General features: G+C 39.4%; 2 long non-coding RNA genes across 2 annotated transcripts; both read right to left on the reverse strand.

Annotated features, from left to right (window-relative positions):
• Nucleotides 1-492: 492 nt before the first annotated feature.
• Nucleotides 493-1656, reverse strand: LOC148123637 (uncharacterized). The gene is made up of 2 exons (XR_015740614.1): nt 1317-1656; nt 493-1276 (listed from the first exon to the last, which is right to left on the reverse strand). It is a non-coding gene; the product is annotated as an uncharacterized LOC148123637 (long non-coding RNA).
• Nucleotides 1657-1835: 179 nt separating this feature from the next.
• LOC148123638 (uncharacterized) lies at nt 1836-3795 on the reverse strand. Its single transcript, XR_015740612.1, has 2 exons — nt 3446-3795; nt 1836-2297 (listed from the first exon to the last, which is right to left on the reverse strand). It is a non-coding gene; the product is annotated as an uncharacterized LOC148123638 (long non-coding RNA).
• Between the last annotated feature and the right edge of the window lie 9744 nt (nt 3796-13539).

The following is a 13539-nucleotide window of genomic DNA, read 5'->3' on the forward strand; positions in this document are numbered from 1 at the left end:
TGTAATGGTTTAAGAAAAGGATGAGTATAGAAGAAGACATATTTAAAATAATATAGAAACATTTATGTTATGGTGTATTAGTATATTTTTTCTCCAACACGTAAGAGATTCCAATTCCAATTCGGTCTGATCTAAGTATAGTATATAAAATCATACATTGCAATGTCCTACCTGTCAATGAATACTTCAGCTTCAACCATAACAACACAAGAGCAAACAGTGGATACAAACTCAAGGTTAACCGTACCAAACTTGACTGCAGGAAATACAACTTCAGCACTTTAACCTTAGACTATCTACTATTGACCTCACCCCCTCCTAAGAGGCCTGTGGGGGGGCATGCATACGTGCACCAATTGTGCATACTGTCCCTGTCCTATTGTTTCTTTTTATTTTTCTTATAAGTATCAATCTCATGTATTCAAAACTATGTTTATTCTTATACCTGTATTGTGGTGGTCTCTCATGGAAAAGATGAGACACAAGCAAGTGTTCTCGGGATGAGAGCCCAGAGCAAATTCCAGTGCTCCCTTTTATTGAGATTTTTAGCATAGCAAGTATAGTCACATTGTGGATTACAATAATTAGATATAGTACAGACTTGTTTACAGTTGTCTGAGCTGCTTGATTGTTTCTAGTGTTTGTTTTTAATTTCCTTATACTATCTCAGTGACCTTTAAGCAAGCATGTATGTATAAGGTCTTAGACTAATCATTACCGAATACCCAAGTCAAAGTTTATTCCCACATCTCCCCTGTTTTAGTTTTTTGATGATCGCGGATGCCTCGGTAGCTTTTCGCCATCTGCAACAGCAGTTCTCCTTCCGTAGGCTTCACCCGACACATTCCTAAAAGTCCAGGGAGACATTGGATACAACAGCATACACAATGAGAAAATATAATAAGCAATATCACTCCAACAATTAGGTGACGAATCCATGAACCATCTAGCAACCAGGACTAAAGTGCAGACCACACGTCCAGTCCCTCACCCTCCGATTGTAATGGATTTTCCTTCAAGGTTTGTTCCATATGCTGTATAGTAGCTGTAATGTTTGGAGAATAATCAGAGATATACATGCAACAATGCATATGAACCACAGCAGCCAAAATAGTGTCCACCGCATATCTGGTTTGCAGGACAAAGTCAAGAATTTTGCCTTGCTCTTCTTCAAGCAGCTTTAGCGTTTTAATGGTGTCTTTAAACATAGTAACTGTCCAATTGTTTAAACGATGTAAATCTCTATAGTTCATCATGACTCCTAAAGTGGGAATAACTCCCCTTGATATTTGTGTCCAGTAATCATGGGTCAAAACAGAGTTTACTTCCGTTGCAGAACACGCATTGCGGATATGAGCAGTCCCCAAAGATTTTAAAATGACATGAGATGGGTTTACTTTCCCAAAGGTGCAGACCCCTTTCCATCATGCTGGCATGCAATCATAGGCCATCCGTCCACACAGCAACCATAGATTTGCTCCCAGGAGATGACCAACCTTATTTGGCTCAGCATAGATTAGTTTTGCAAAAGACTCCATTGACATAGCCAAATAAGTGGACGATGGTGCATTATTCCCATTTGCACATTTAGGCAGCTGGTTCTTTTTCGTGGTGGGACAGCATGTGGCAGGAATATATGGACACCCATTTTTATTGATCAAAGATGTGATATCAAAATAAGAAATGTTGTGCACAATGTAAGTAAGATTTTTTGTTTTCATGTCACCCAAATAAACCCAACTTCCATTGCCAATAACAATTGTTTTGTTACAAAATGGATATGTTCCCAAGTAAGTCATATACTCTACCGTCTCATTGTGGGTCCAGCAGATACCCGCCACCTCTTGGATCCGGCTTCCAAGGTGTAAGGTATTTATGTTACTTGTAGTCCAACTGCTAGACCACATCCCCGAACAACCATAGCATTGTCCCTTATACCAGTCGCCTTTGGCCAGAGGTACTGCAACCCATTGGAAGCCCTGATGTTTTGTGAGTTGGCATGTGCATACATACCCAACAATCAGTTTTATTATGAAGGTTTGCTAGCTTCTCCATGTCCTGGATCAACGTGTTTCTTTTCCACTCCCCCAAATCCACCCCCTTGCCCCTTTGGCTGATGATCAGGATGCACACAGTGAGCAGGAACCCAAACAACTGTCCCCTCATCTTCAACGGCAGCGTATCCTCGGCCCCAAGTTATCAGCAGGACAGGTCCTTTCCACGTTGGATCTGGCAGTCTCCTATACCAAACTTTCGGTCTTGGCGTACCTGCAGAAGGGGAGGAAGCAAAATGCCTACTGGCTGCCATAGCAGCAGGGGATCCTGTCATGTTTAAAAAATTTAAAGTGTATAAGGTAATATTAAGAATGTTTTGTATGTAAGGCAAACCATATCCATCCACTTCCCCCGTTTTTGTTTTTATATGAAGGAGTGTTATACGGACTAGAAGTTGGCTCAGTGTGGCCTAATTGTAGCTGCTCAGCTACCAATTGATGTAAAGCTACAAGTTTTTCCTGTGGAAGTGGCCATTGGTCAATCCAAACTGGCTGAGAGGTTAACAGTTGTAACTTTTCCATTATCCAATAACAATTTTTGTGTGGAACTGTGACAGCAAATCTCTACCCCACAAGTTTATGTGCAGGGGCAACACAAGAGGTTGAATCCTTGTGGTCTCACCAGTTGCTCTATGCAATGCCGTCAACCAATGTACACTACTTCTTGCAAACTGCATACCACCTATGCCATGAACAGCTGGAGAGTCCTCAAGCGCCCATTCATTTGGCCATTCCTTTTGGCGTATCACAGAGACATCTCCGGAATCTATAAGGCCAGAAAATGATTTTCCTTGAATTTCAATTGTCATTTTTGGTTGGTCTGTAGTCAAATTTTTTGTCAGTGCTAGCAATTCTGCAGCAAATGGAGAACTGGCCATTTCAGTGGACCCAAAACCGCCAGTTCGTGGGATCCCAATTAAAGGATTCATAGGAATGTATGGAAGCAATAAAAACTGGGCAATAGATTCACCAGCTATTAATGATGCAGGAGTATCAGTGTACAATTGTATCTTAATAACTGCTTTATAATCTTGATCAATAACCCCTGGAATAACAAAGAACCCCTTTTTTGATGCAGATGACCTGGGAAGTACCAATCCCACTGTTTTTTCTAGCAGTGGCCCATGCAAATGAGTGTCCTCAATGTACACTTGATTAGGAAAAGTCACATCAATCGAGTGCAACATTTTTAAACACAAACCTGCATTCCTGGTAGTTGTGGGCAATGCCTTTGTAACAGCCTTGGGAGCGGGGCTAGCTGCACACCCCAAATTTAGTTTCCCGAATTTTGGTTCTGATCAGAGAGACAATGATTTGCTCAATGAAACCCTTTTTTGCATTTCGGACAGACCGACTTTGGGTGGATGTCCTTATTTTTGTTTTTGTTAAACGCCATTCCCCCCCAGGGGCTTGGCACTGGGCTTTAAAATGGCCAGGCTTCCCACAATTAAAACAGTTCCCCGTAGGTTTCATCCCTCTTTGTAATGCCATAGCCAAAGTCTCCATGTTGTAAGCCTGAGAACCCACCACTGCACATGCCTTTAACAGATCAGCCAGACTAACCTCACCTCTAGCCACCAAAGGCTGTAAGATACGCTTGCAGTCAGTGTTTGCATTTTCGACTGCCAATCTCAGCAAAAGTTCCTTTGCCGCTTCCTCATTGGAGATTTGCCGGGTAATAGCCAATTGTAGTCTTTCCACAAAATCGTTATAAGACTCAGATGCTGTTTGCTTAATTTGAGAAAAGACCGTGCCGGGTTCCCACATCCTGGATGCGGACAATGCCCCAAGGACAGCCGCCATAACCACAGGAAGTGCGTGATCAGGCAAATTAGTAGCTTGATCAGCAGTGGATTCAAACAAGCCTGCCCCATAGATTTGGTCTGGCGTATACAGCCCCCCCAAATTCCGTCCCCTAGTGATAGCTTCCCTTTGGTACTCTGAATCAAAAACCACATACTGAGTAGAACTCAATATCATTCTCATTAAATCTTTCCAATCATTAGGAATCATACGTGAGGTAGCCAAACTTGTCAGAAGACCCTTTGTAAAAGGACTTTGAATACCATCATCTTTAGTGGCTTTCTTGATTTCCCTAAGTACTGCCAACGGAATCGGAACCCATTCCTCCTGCATGTTGCCTTGAGCATCCACTTGCCTATTAACTGGAAACAAATTCATCTGGGGAATCTCATCAGGTTCTAATTTCCCCTCATTGAAAGCTTGATGCATCATTGCTTGAACTTTTCCCATTTGTGGCTGGGGTTTCTCATCCACAGGTGTAAGCGCTGTTGGTGGTGAGAAAACATACTCCAGCTTTGGAGTCGGAATGTGCAACACAACTCCTTTATAAGGAGGAAGTTCTGCTAAAGGTTTTAAAAGAGGTTGTTGCTGGGTCTCTAAAGCAGTTATAACAACCTTCCATTATGTCAAAATTTCAGCTGTTGCCCGTGGTTCCTCATGAAGGATAGTTCCAATTTTCCTCCACGTGTCTAACTTTAAAGAGCCCTTCTCGGAATACCAGGGGCATTGCCGCCAGATCTCTTGCAGCAGCTTTTTCACATTACCTCTTGAAAGAACTATATGCTCCCCTCCAGAAGGTTTAAAGAGAAAGAAATTTGTCCTGACTAACTTCAGCAGCTCACTAACATGATGTTCCTGTGGCTGAGAAAGTTTTCCCCCCATGTTCCCTGAAAAATCCTATTGTCCAGCAATAGTTAAGTACGTACTTTACCTATTCCAGGTGAGGAAACACAGAGGTCCGGACACGTACCACCTGCAGTGGATCATGTCGGGGTCACCACTTGTGGTGGTCTCTCATGGAAAAGATGAGACACAAGCAAGTGTTCTCAGGATGAGAGCCCAGAGCAAATTCCAGTGCTCCCTTTTATTGAGATTTTTAGCATAGCAAGTATAGTCACATTGTGGATTACAATAATTAGATATAGTACAGACTTGTTTACAGTTGTCTGAGCTGCTTGATTGTTTCTGGTGTTTGTTTTTAATTTCCTTATACTATCTCAGTGACCTTTAAGCAAGCATGTATGTATAAGGTCTTAGACTAATCATTACCCAATACCCAAGTCAAAGTTTATTCCCACACTGTATCTTGTAAGCGATTGACAAATAAAAAAAATAAAACATCTGGTAGAAGAGATAGAAAAATGGTTATAGTAAAGAACTGTGGAAAGAAAAGAGAGAAGGGAAAAAATGCATCTTGAGCCTGTGTCAAATACCCACCATGACCATTCCCATCTGGCCATGCCCACTCCCAGGTTCACATCCACACACCACCCCATTAATTACACTTCAACTAAACTAAAAATAAATGAAATACAACTTCAATTGTGTTCCTGGTTTCAGCAATCCTTCCAAGGTTAACTTGTCTGTTTTATGGCAGGACTGACTATCAACACTCTAGTTCTTATTCATTGGCTGTAAAACAGAATAAAAACAAAAAATAATGACCTCTTTTTGTTTATTTGGGGATAGGTACCACCTCTCATTATGTAATGAGCCATGTTCTCTTGGAAAAAGAAAGAACAAGATCGAAGGGTGAAAATTTTGCTGCTATGCTTGTGCTCAGTGTCCAGAAAAAATGATATCCAGACAAATAGGTAAGATTTATAGCAGCCCAATGGACCTATGCCTGAAAGTTCATTCCTGTAGCCTGTATCCCAGTTAAGATTAAGTTAAGGTTAAAGAATCAGAAAGAATATAGTGAACTGTGTTGATATAAATGATGATGGCTTGTAAAGATTAATAAATGCAAACAGAAATATACATTACTTCCCACAGCATTGAAAAAAGCAGAAATGGTTAAATCCAATGATTTATTTAAAGAAAAGAACATATTTCATTTTGTTTCTGCTTGGAGAATGCTTATCCTTGTGATGAAAAAACCTTTGAAACTTTGATTTTGGTTTTGCTGATTAAATAACTTTAATGTTATAGAAAGGGCTAGCGTATACTACTAGAAGAGCAAAAAGCTGAGGCAATAATTTTATTGTCTTCTGCTATGCTAAAAAGAGAGAGAAGTCTACTCTTTTTTATCCTTTTCTTCCTCTACCCAAAATTATCTTTTTCCTTTTTTTCTCTCCTAGTGTCTCCTTGTTGTTATTTTCCTTTGCCTTTTATATTCCAATCAACTAATAAAACATTTCAAACCCCAAGAGTTACATATTTTTTAGAAAACACATTTGGAAGGAAATACAGAAAAGCAATCCTGAGGTCCAAAAGATTTGCGATTCCTGTTATAAGGGCTCTTTCTGCCATTTATATGTATTAAGGGAATTTCATTCATTGGAAGTGAATGCAGCCATTTTACTAACACAATATGTGAAATATTAGGAGCTTAAAATTAGTCTCTTTGTATGTTTGTGTGTGAGAGGGAAATTGATTGATTGATTGATTTATCAATCAATTGATTAATTGAACATATAAATGGCCACAAATTTCATATACATAATTCTGGGCAATAGGTCACTGAGCCACATTACAGAGCTCAATTTCTCAACCTCCAAAAGTAAGTGAAAAAAGTTTCCTGTGTCAGCCTTGGAAGCCATATTTTATTTGGAAGCTTCGAGGCTGCCACATTTAGTGCCTGGGAATTTGAGAGGGAGGATGTCATAGAGAGGCAGAAGTTTAGACTCAACAAAATTCTTTCATAGAAAGTCAAGGCCAAGTGACCCTGCACCTGCAGAGGAATGTTTAGAGGAAGGTCTCCAGTTGGGATGATGTTTGATTGGATCATGTGATGGACTGGTGGGTGCAGGGGAGAGATCTTTGATTTTCTTTTGGGAAGGGATAACCCAGAACTCTCAGATTCAGGTTTTCCCAGATATACCAATATGACAACTCTAATAAAATGGAACTTTTAGAAAATGACTGTGTCAGAGTTTATTGGTTTGGAGCTTGTTAGTTGGAACACTAACATCCTCTGACATTTCACAAACATTATCCATCTTCACCATTCTTACAAGCAAAGTTATCAGCTTTCCAGTTATAACAAACACTATGATTACATTATCAAGACAATTCTCCTGTGGCTTTCAAGATGGCTCTCGGGAAATAGCAGAGGCAAATCAAAGAATAGATAAAAACCTTCCATATATCATTCCCAACTGAGGGTCATTCCTGAAACCTGGTTGAAGTGTTCATAGGGGCAACAAGATAACAGGTATCCTACATTGGGTTCCCATGATTTTGTGACATTTCCTGCTCATAGCACAAATATATAGTAGATTCTCTGCTAATGTTTGCCAGGCTATTGATTGTTTTCAGAGCTGACATTCTCCATTATCCCACCCCTGTGAAAATAGCAGCACAACTATCTTGGAGGGTGTGTATATGACCATAAAACTCAAAGCTATAGTATCAGGAGAAAATATTGTGTTGCCCAACATCTTCCTGTGCTTCCTAAAAAACAACTAGTGAAATAGAGAAATAGACTAAAAAAACAGGCATTCAGATCAAGAGCATCCATAATTAAGTGGCTGAAGAAAATGGATCTCATCAATTATTGAGGCATGACAGATTCTTAAGACAGATCTCAACATAGCTAGGTGTTATAGTATAGATGTATTTACAATAGCCCCAGACTTCTGGCAACAGCAAGATAGGATAGACCAAATGAAAAGGAATGTTGGGTGTTATTACCATATTATTGCTTCCAGAATTGTACATGAACATACAGCCTCTTAAGTGCGCTGTAGATGAAGCCATTCAAATTCCACAGGAGTGGTACCAAGAAGGAGAATTTCTCATTGGTGGATTGATGTCCCATGTTCACTACATATTCCCTGAAATTATTTTCAATAGACATCCATCTGAGGAATCAGTTAACATCCCTTTGTAAGAAATCACTCTCACACACCTGATTTTAATCTAATGCTTTTCTCTTCTATCCATCTCTATAAATCAGAAAGATTATATCATTGTGTGTTAAAGAATATAAATGTTTGATGGGCAAATCTTTTACAAAGGCTTGATAAATAGAAATATTTTGTTAATTCAGCATCCTATTTGCTAACGTAACCAAAAGACAATTGATCAGATACTTTTTTAAATTTATTTTTATTTTTGTCAATTGCTTACAAGATAATAGGTATAAGTAAAAACATAGTTATGAATATATGGATACATATAAGAAAAATAAAAATAAAAGAAACAATAGGACAGGGAAGGTAGGCACGTTGGTAAGCTTATGCATGCCCCCTACAGACCTCTTAGGAAAGGGGTGAGGTCAATAGTAGACAGTCTAAGGTTAAAGTTTTGGGGGTTTGGGGAAGAAACCACAGTCAGGTAGAGTATTCCAGACATTGACCACTCTGTTGGTGTGGTTAACCTTGAGTTTGTATCTATTGTGTTCTCTTGTGTTGTTATGGTTGAAGCTGAAATATTCATTGACAGGTAAGTCATTGCAATGTATGATTTTATATAGCATACTTCGATCAGACTGAAGATGGCATAATTCAAGGTTTTCTAAGTCTAGAATTGCAAGTCTGGTGGCATAAGGTATTCTACGAGTAGAGGAATGGAGAACTCTTCTTGTGAAATATTTCTGGACTTTCTCAACTATGCTAATATCAGATACATAATGTGGGTTCCAGACTGATGAGCTGTATTCGAGTATTGGTCTAGCAAATGTTTTGTACGCTCTAGCTAGTAGTGTGATATTACCAGAGAAAAAGTTACATAGGATTACGTTAACAACTCTTAATGCCTTTTTGGCTATGTAGTTACAGTGGGCTCTAGCACTTAGATAATTAGAGATGAGTATTCCAAGGTCCTTTACAGAGCTTGGATCATCAACAAGGTCTTGACTATTCAGCCTGTATTTTATTTTCTGATTTTTTTTTACCAATATGTAAGACAGAGCATTTATTTGTTGAGATTTGAAGTTGCCATTTGTTTGACCATTCTGATACATAGTCAAGATCTTTTTGAAGGGTAGCAGTATTGTCTGTGATATTGAACAGCTTTACATCATCAGAGAAGAGAACACAGTTGTTCTTAATATGATCAAAGAGGTCATTTATGTAGAGTATGAAGAGTGTTGGTCCTAAAACACTGCCTTGGGGGACACCACTATTGATAGGTACAGAATTTGATAGGACACTCCCAATTTTGACCATCTTCTGTCTGTTTGACAGGAATGCTTCTATCCAGTTATGCAGTTGTCCAGAGATAACATAAGATTTTAATTTTAGGAGTAGCTTGTTGTGTACCACTGAATCAAAGGCTTTACAGAAGTCTATGTAGATTGTGTCTATTGTTTTGCCCTGATTGAGTTGTGTAGTCCATATGTTTTTGCAGTGAAATATTCCAGCTCCGAGCCTCCGAGGAAGAAGCAGTGTGGATAAGCCGCAGCTCTGTGAAGTCCCACCAATTTCTTCAAGCCTTGCAACTGTTAGGAGCCGAAAGTCACCCTGGATGGGTGGTAAAGGCAAAGAGATGCTTTGGTGGTCGCAAGGAGAGTAGAATCTCCTCAACTCATCCAAAGAAAACCCCTCCACCTGAACTAAAACGAGAACCGCCAGCATGGCTGAATTGAAGCTGGGAAGGCAGCTGAGACGGAAGTGAAAAAGAAAGGAAAGATCTTGAAACAGCCTGCTTAGTCTTGGTAAGAATCACTCCAATTTCTGCAGTGGGAATTTTCCTTGGAAAGTGGCACTCAAAGGAGGAAATTAGCTGTGATTAATGATCAGGAGTGAATGTCAGATTTAGTAAAGAAAAAAAGGATATTGCAGCTAGAAGTAACTTTGAAAGTAAAGGACAGATTGGATTGGTTAACCCAAATTTCTGGACTGTATTTTTACTACTACTCAACTTTAAGAACTTTGGGAAATTATTGAAAAACAATCTTATTCAGAGACATATTGATTGTAGTTAAAGTGTTTTAATTCAGCGAGTTTTGCTCTCTTTCAATAATCCAGCGTGCTTTTGAACATCCTGTTACAGACTATTGCTTACAGCATAGTAGCAGCAGCCATCAGAGCAATAAATTCCTCCCACCCAGTAAATAACAGTTGCTAGTAAAACAATTAACCCTTTCCTTGCAGACTCTCAATACTACCTCATTACTTTAATCAAACACTGATTAATTCATTACCTCAAACTTACAACTTTTCTACCTTATTACCTATATCAATGATTAGATAATCAATTTCTATAAAATAATTTATTAATGGTTTAATTGATTTATTGTTTTAATTGATTGGTGTGATTAGAGTGTTTAGTGCAAATGGTTTGATTACTGATTAATTTAAAAGATCAAGATTCATGTAATTTAACTGATTAGTAAAATTAGTGATTTGGTGAATTTAATTGAACAGTTTGATTAATGATTAGTGTAATTAATTGATTAGTGATTTGTGTAATTAATTGATTAAGCGGATTGTTGCTTAGCAAAATTATTTGACTAGAGAGATTATTGCAATTGATTGATTGGTGTGATATTGGCTATATTGATTACCCAAAATTGTTTCATTAAGTAATTTAATCAATGTACCATCTTAACAAACCTACAATGCCAAGAAAAAATCCAATGCCAAACCACAACCTAAAGAAAAAGTAATCCCCACCAATGAACCACAAGACTCCTGCACATGCCTAAATGCTATAAAACTCTAAAGAATAATGAAAATTCCATCAAATTTTCCCTATGTAACAAATACGCCCATCATGACTGCTTGGGATTACCCAAGCAAATGATTCAATACCTAGAATCATCCAATGAGTTTCCATATCTCTGCAAATCATGCAGAACCCAAACTGGATCTGTTTCAAAGAGTTGATACCATAGAAACACGTATGGCATCCCTTGACACCATAGTAGCATCCCTGGATCCTTTAAAAGAAAAATTATCCAACCTTGAAAAAAAACACACACAATGCAAAATCCTGAACATCCAATAGCTACAAACCACATCTCTGCCCAACAACCACAACCCAATCCACAATCCAATCCACAAAAAAACATAAATCAGACAAATAATGATATCCCAATCCTTATCAGAGAAGCTGTTGAGCGCAAATGGAAATGTCAAAACGCCATCTTATTTGGTCTAGAGGACACCAATGACAATGATGACACTGATGTCCAAAACATCATCAGTCAAGCATCAAGCATCAACCATCTCCCCTGATGAAATACTTAACATTTCCTGCATTGGCTGAGAGCTCAAAAACAGTGATGGTTCTGTGGCCTCACATTTCTGCAGGGTTATTTGCAAAAATGAATCAAGCAAACATAAATTCATTCATACTATAAATTCACTTGCCAAAAGCAACACCAACCATAAGAACCTCCATTCTCACCCTGACCTAACCATACAGCAATGTGCCCGCTCCCATGTACTCCACACAGAACTCAAAAAATGTCTAGACAATGGAGAGAAGGACCTGTACATTGACTACTGTGCTGACTGTATCAAAAGTAAGTCACACAACCCACAACTCAGCTTTAATCTTCAACTACAACCCTACCTCAACCACTCCACCATCACCCAAGACTAGGCACGCATGCCCCAACTACCTCAATTCCAACTACAGCTGGCCTTAAATGCAAGCTACTCAATGCAAGAAGCCTTGTGATAAAATACCTGAATTTCTCCTCTTACTAAATATGGCTAAATTTGACATCATATTTGTCGGTGTAACATGGCTCAACACACCTCTCCCTGACTCCCTTACCACAATAAGAGACTAACATGTTTACCGATCAGATCCGGAAATCCATAGAGGAGGTGGTGTTGCTATCTTCTATAAAAAGTCCTTACATCTAAAAAATATCCAAGTTACCCAGGAGCTTGCTCTTCCTGAGACGATCATCTGTGAACTATCCTTAAATATCACATTTCGATTCTTACTATGTTACAGAGCACCTGATTATGACATCGAACATGTAAACAAGCTAAATTCACTACTAACATGGGCAACATCCTGCCCACACACTTTTATCTTTCTTGGTGACTTCAATCTACCTCATATTAACTGGACCCTAAATGAAGGTACAACTGAACCCATACATGCAACCTTCTACAATGCTGTAACAAATCTGGGACTGGAACAACTGGTAACCAACAATACTAGGCTTAACAACTGCCTCAATCTCATCTTCTGCAATAGTTTGAATTTAATTTACAGAATACAAACTAAAGAACCCTTTTCCAACAGTGACCACAATATGATTGACTTTTGTCTCAACATACGCCCACACAAACATCATCACAATGACATAATCCCCAATTATAACTTCAAAAAAGGCAACTATGATCTTATAGACAACAATCTCTCATCCATTGATTGGCATTCATTGGATGCAATACTGTTGAAGACCATTACAACATATTCTTCCTAGAAATAAAAAGAGTCATTAAACTATATTTACCAATAACAACTCCCCCCCCACAAAAAAAACAAACAAACAGATTACCCATAACAATAAGGAAACTTCAATCCAAAAAGAGATCACTCTAGTAGAAAAACAAATCTGGTCATGTTGCCAACTTCAAAAGCCGATACAAAAATTTATGCTACCAGATAAAGACTGAATGCACCAATTATCACATTAAACAAGAGGAAAACCTTCTACGCACCAATTCCTCCTGTGCTTTTTACAATTTTGTAAACAACAAACTAAAAGGCTCAAGGTCCATCCCATCCCTGATAGGAACTAATGGTAAAGACTGCAACAACGACACCATTAAAGCCAACATCTTTAACACATTCTTTGGCTCAATATTTGTAAACAGCAATGGATCATGTCCAGTATTTCCTAGCTGAACCACAGAAATCTACAATGATTTAATACATATCAATTTTACCGAAGACAATGTTGAAAAAGCACTATGCAATCTAGAACCATCTCTATCTATTGGACCGGATGGATTATGTGCCCACTTCTTAAAAAAGCTATCCACTGCCATAGCAGAACCTCTAAGTGTTGTGTCTATAGGACTGGTTGGAGTTCCCAACCAGGTCCGCCATTCAAGCGGGAGTGCCGACCGCTCCTATTGGCTGATACCGTTTGACAGCTGGCTATAAAAGGGAGCTGTCAAATGGTATCAGCTGTTGCTGCCAGCTGATCTGCCGAGTTAGCCTGGCAGACGCGCAACCCTTTATTCAATAGAATAAAGCCTTTAAGCGTTCGCTCTGGCTCAGTCTCGTATCTCCGCCGGCTCCACAACACTGGCGGCGAGGCGGGATACCATAAGAGGCTACCAGACATCCGATCGAAGAGCTGGTCACTAAACAAAGAGCGAAGCCACCGGGCGCTGAAGCCGCAGCCGCCCGACGCTCACCAAGGCGCGAAATTTAAAGCCTCCTCAGCCGAGGAGACAGACGCCGCCTGACAGGCGCGGCCGCCAAGCACGCTCTTCTAAGAGCGTGATTTTCAAAGCCACAGCAGCTGAGGTGACAGGCACTGCCGCCTCAAGATGAACACCAACCCAACATTCCCTTCAAGCCAGCCGAGAAAAGC

Source organism: Pseudonaja textilis, unplaced genomic scaffold, assembly GCF_049901715.1.
Source record: "Pseudonaja textilis isolate UNSWEBS1 unplaced genomic scaffold, rPseTex1.2 PTEXSCF30, whole genome shotgun sequence".
Taxonomy (NCBI): domain Eukaryota; kingdom Metazoa; phylum Chordata; class Lepidosauria; order Squamata; family Elapidae; genus Pseudonaja; species Pseudonaja textilis.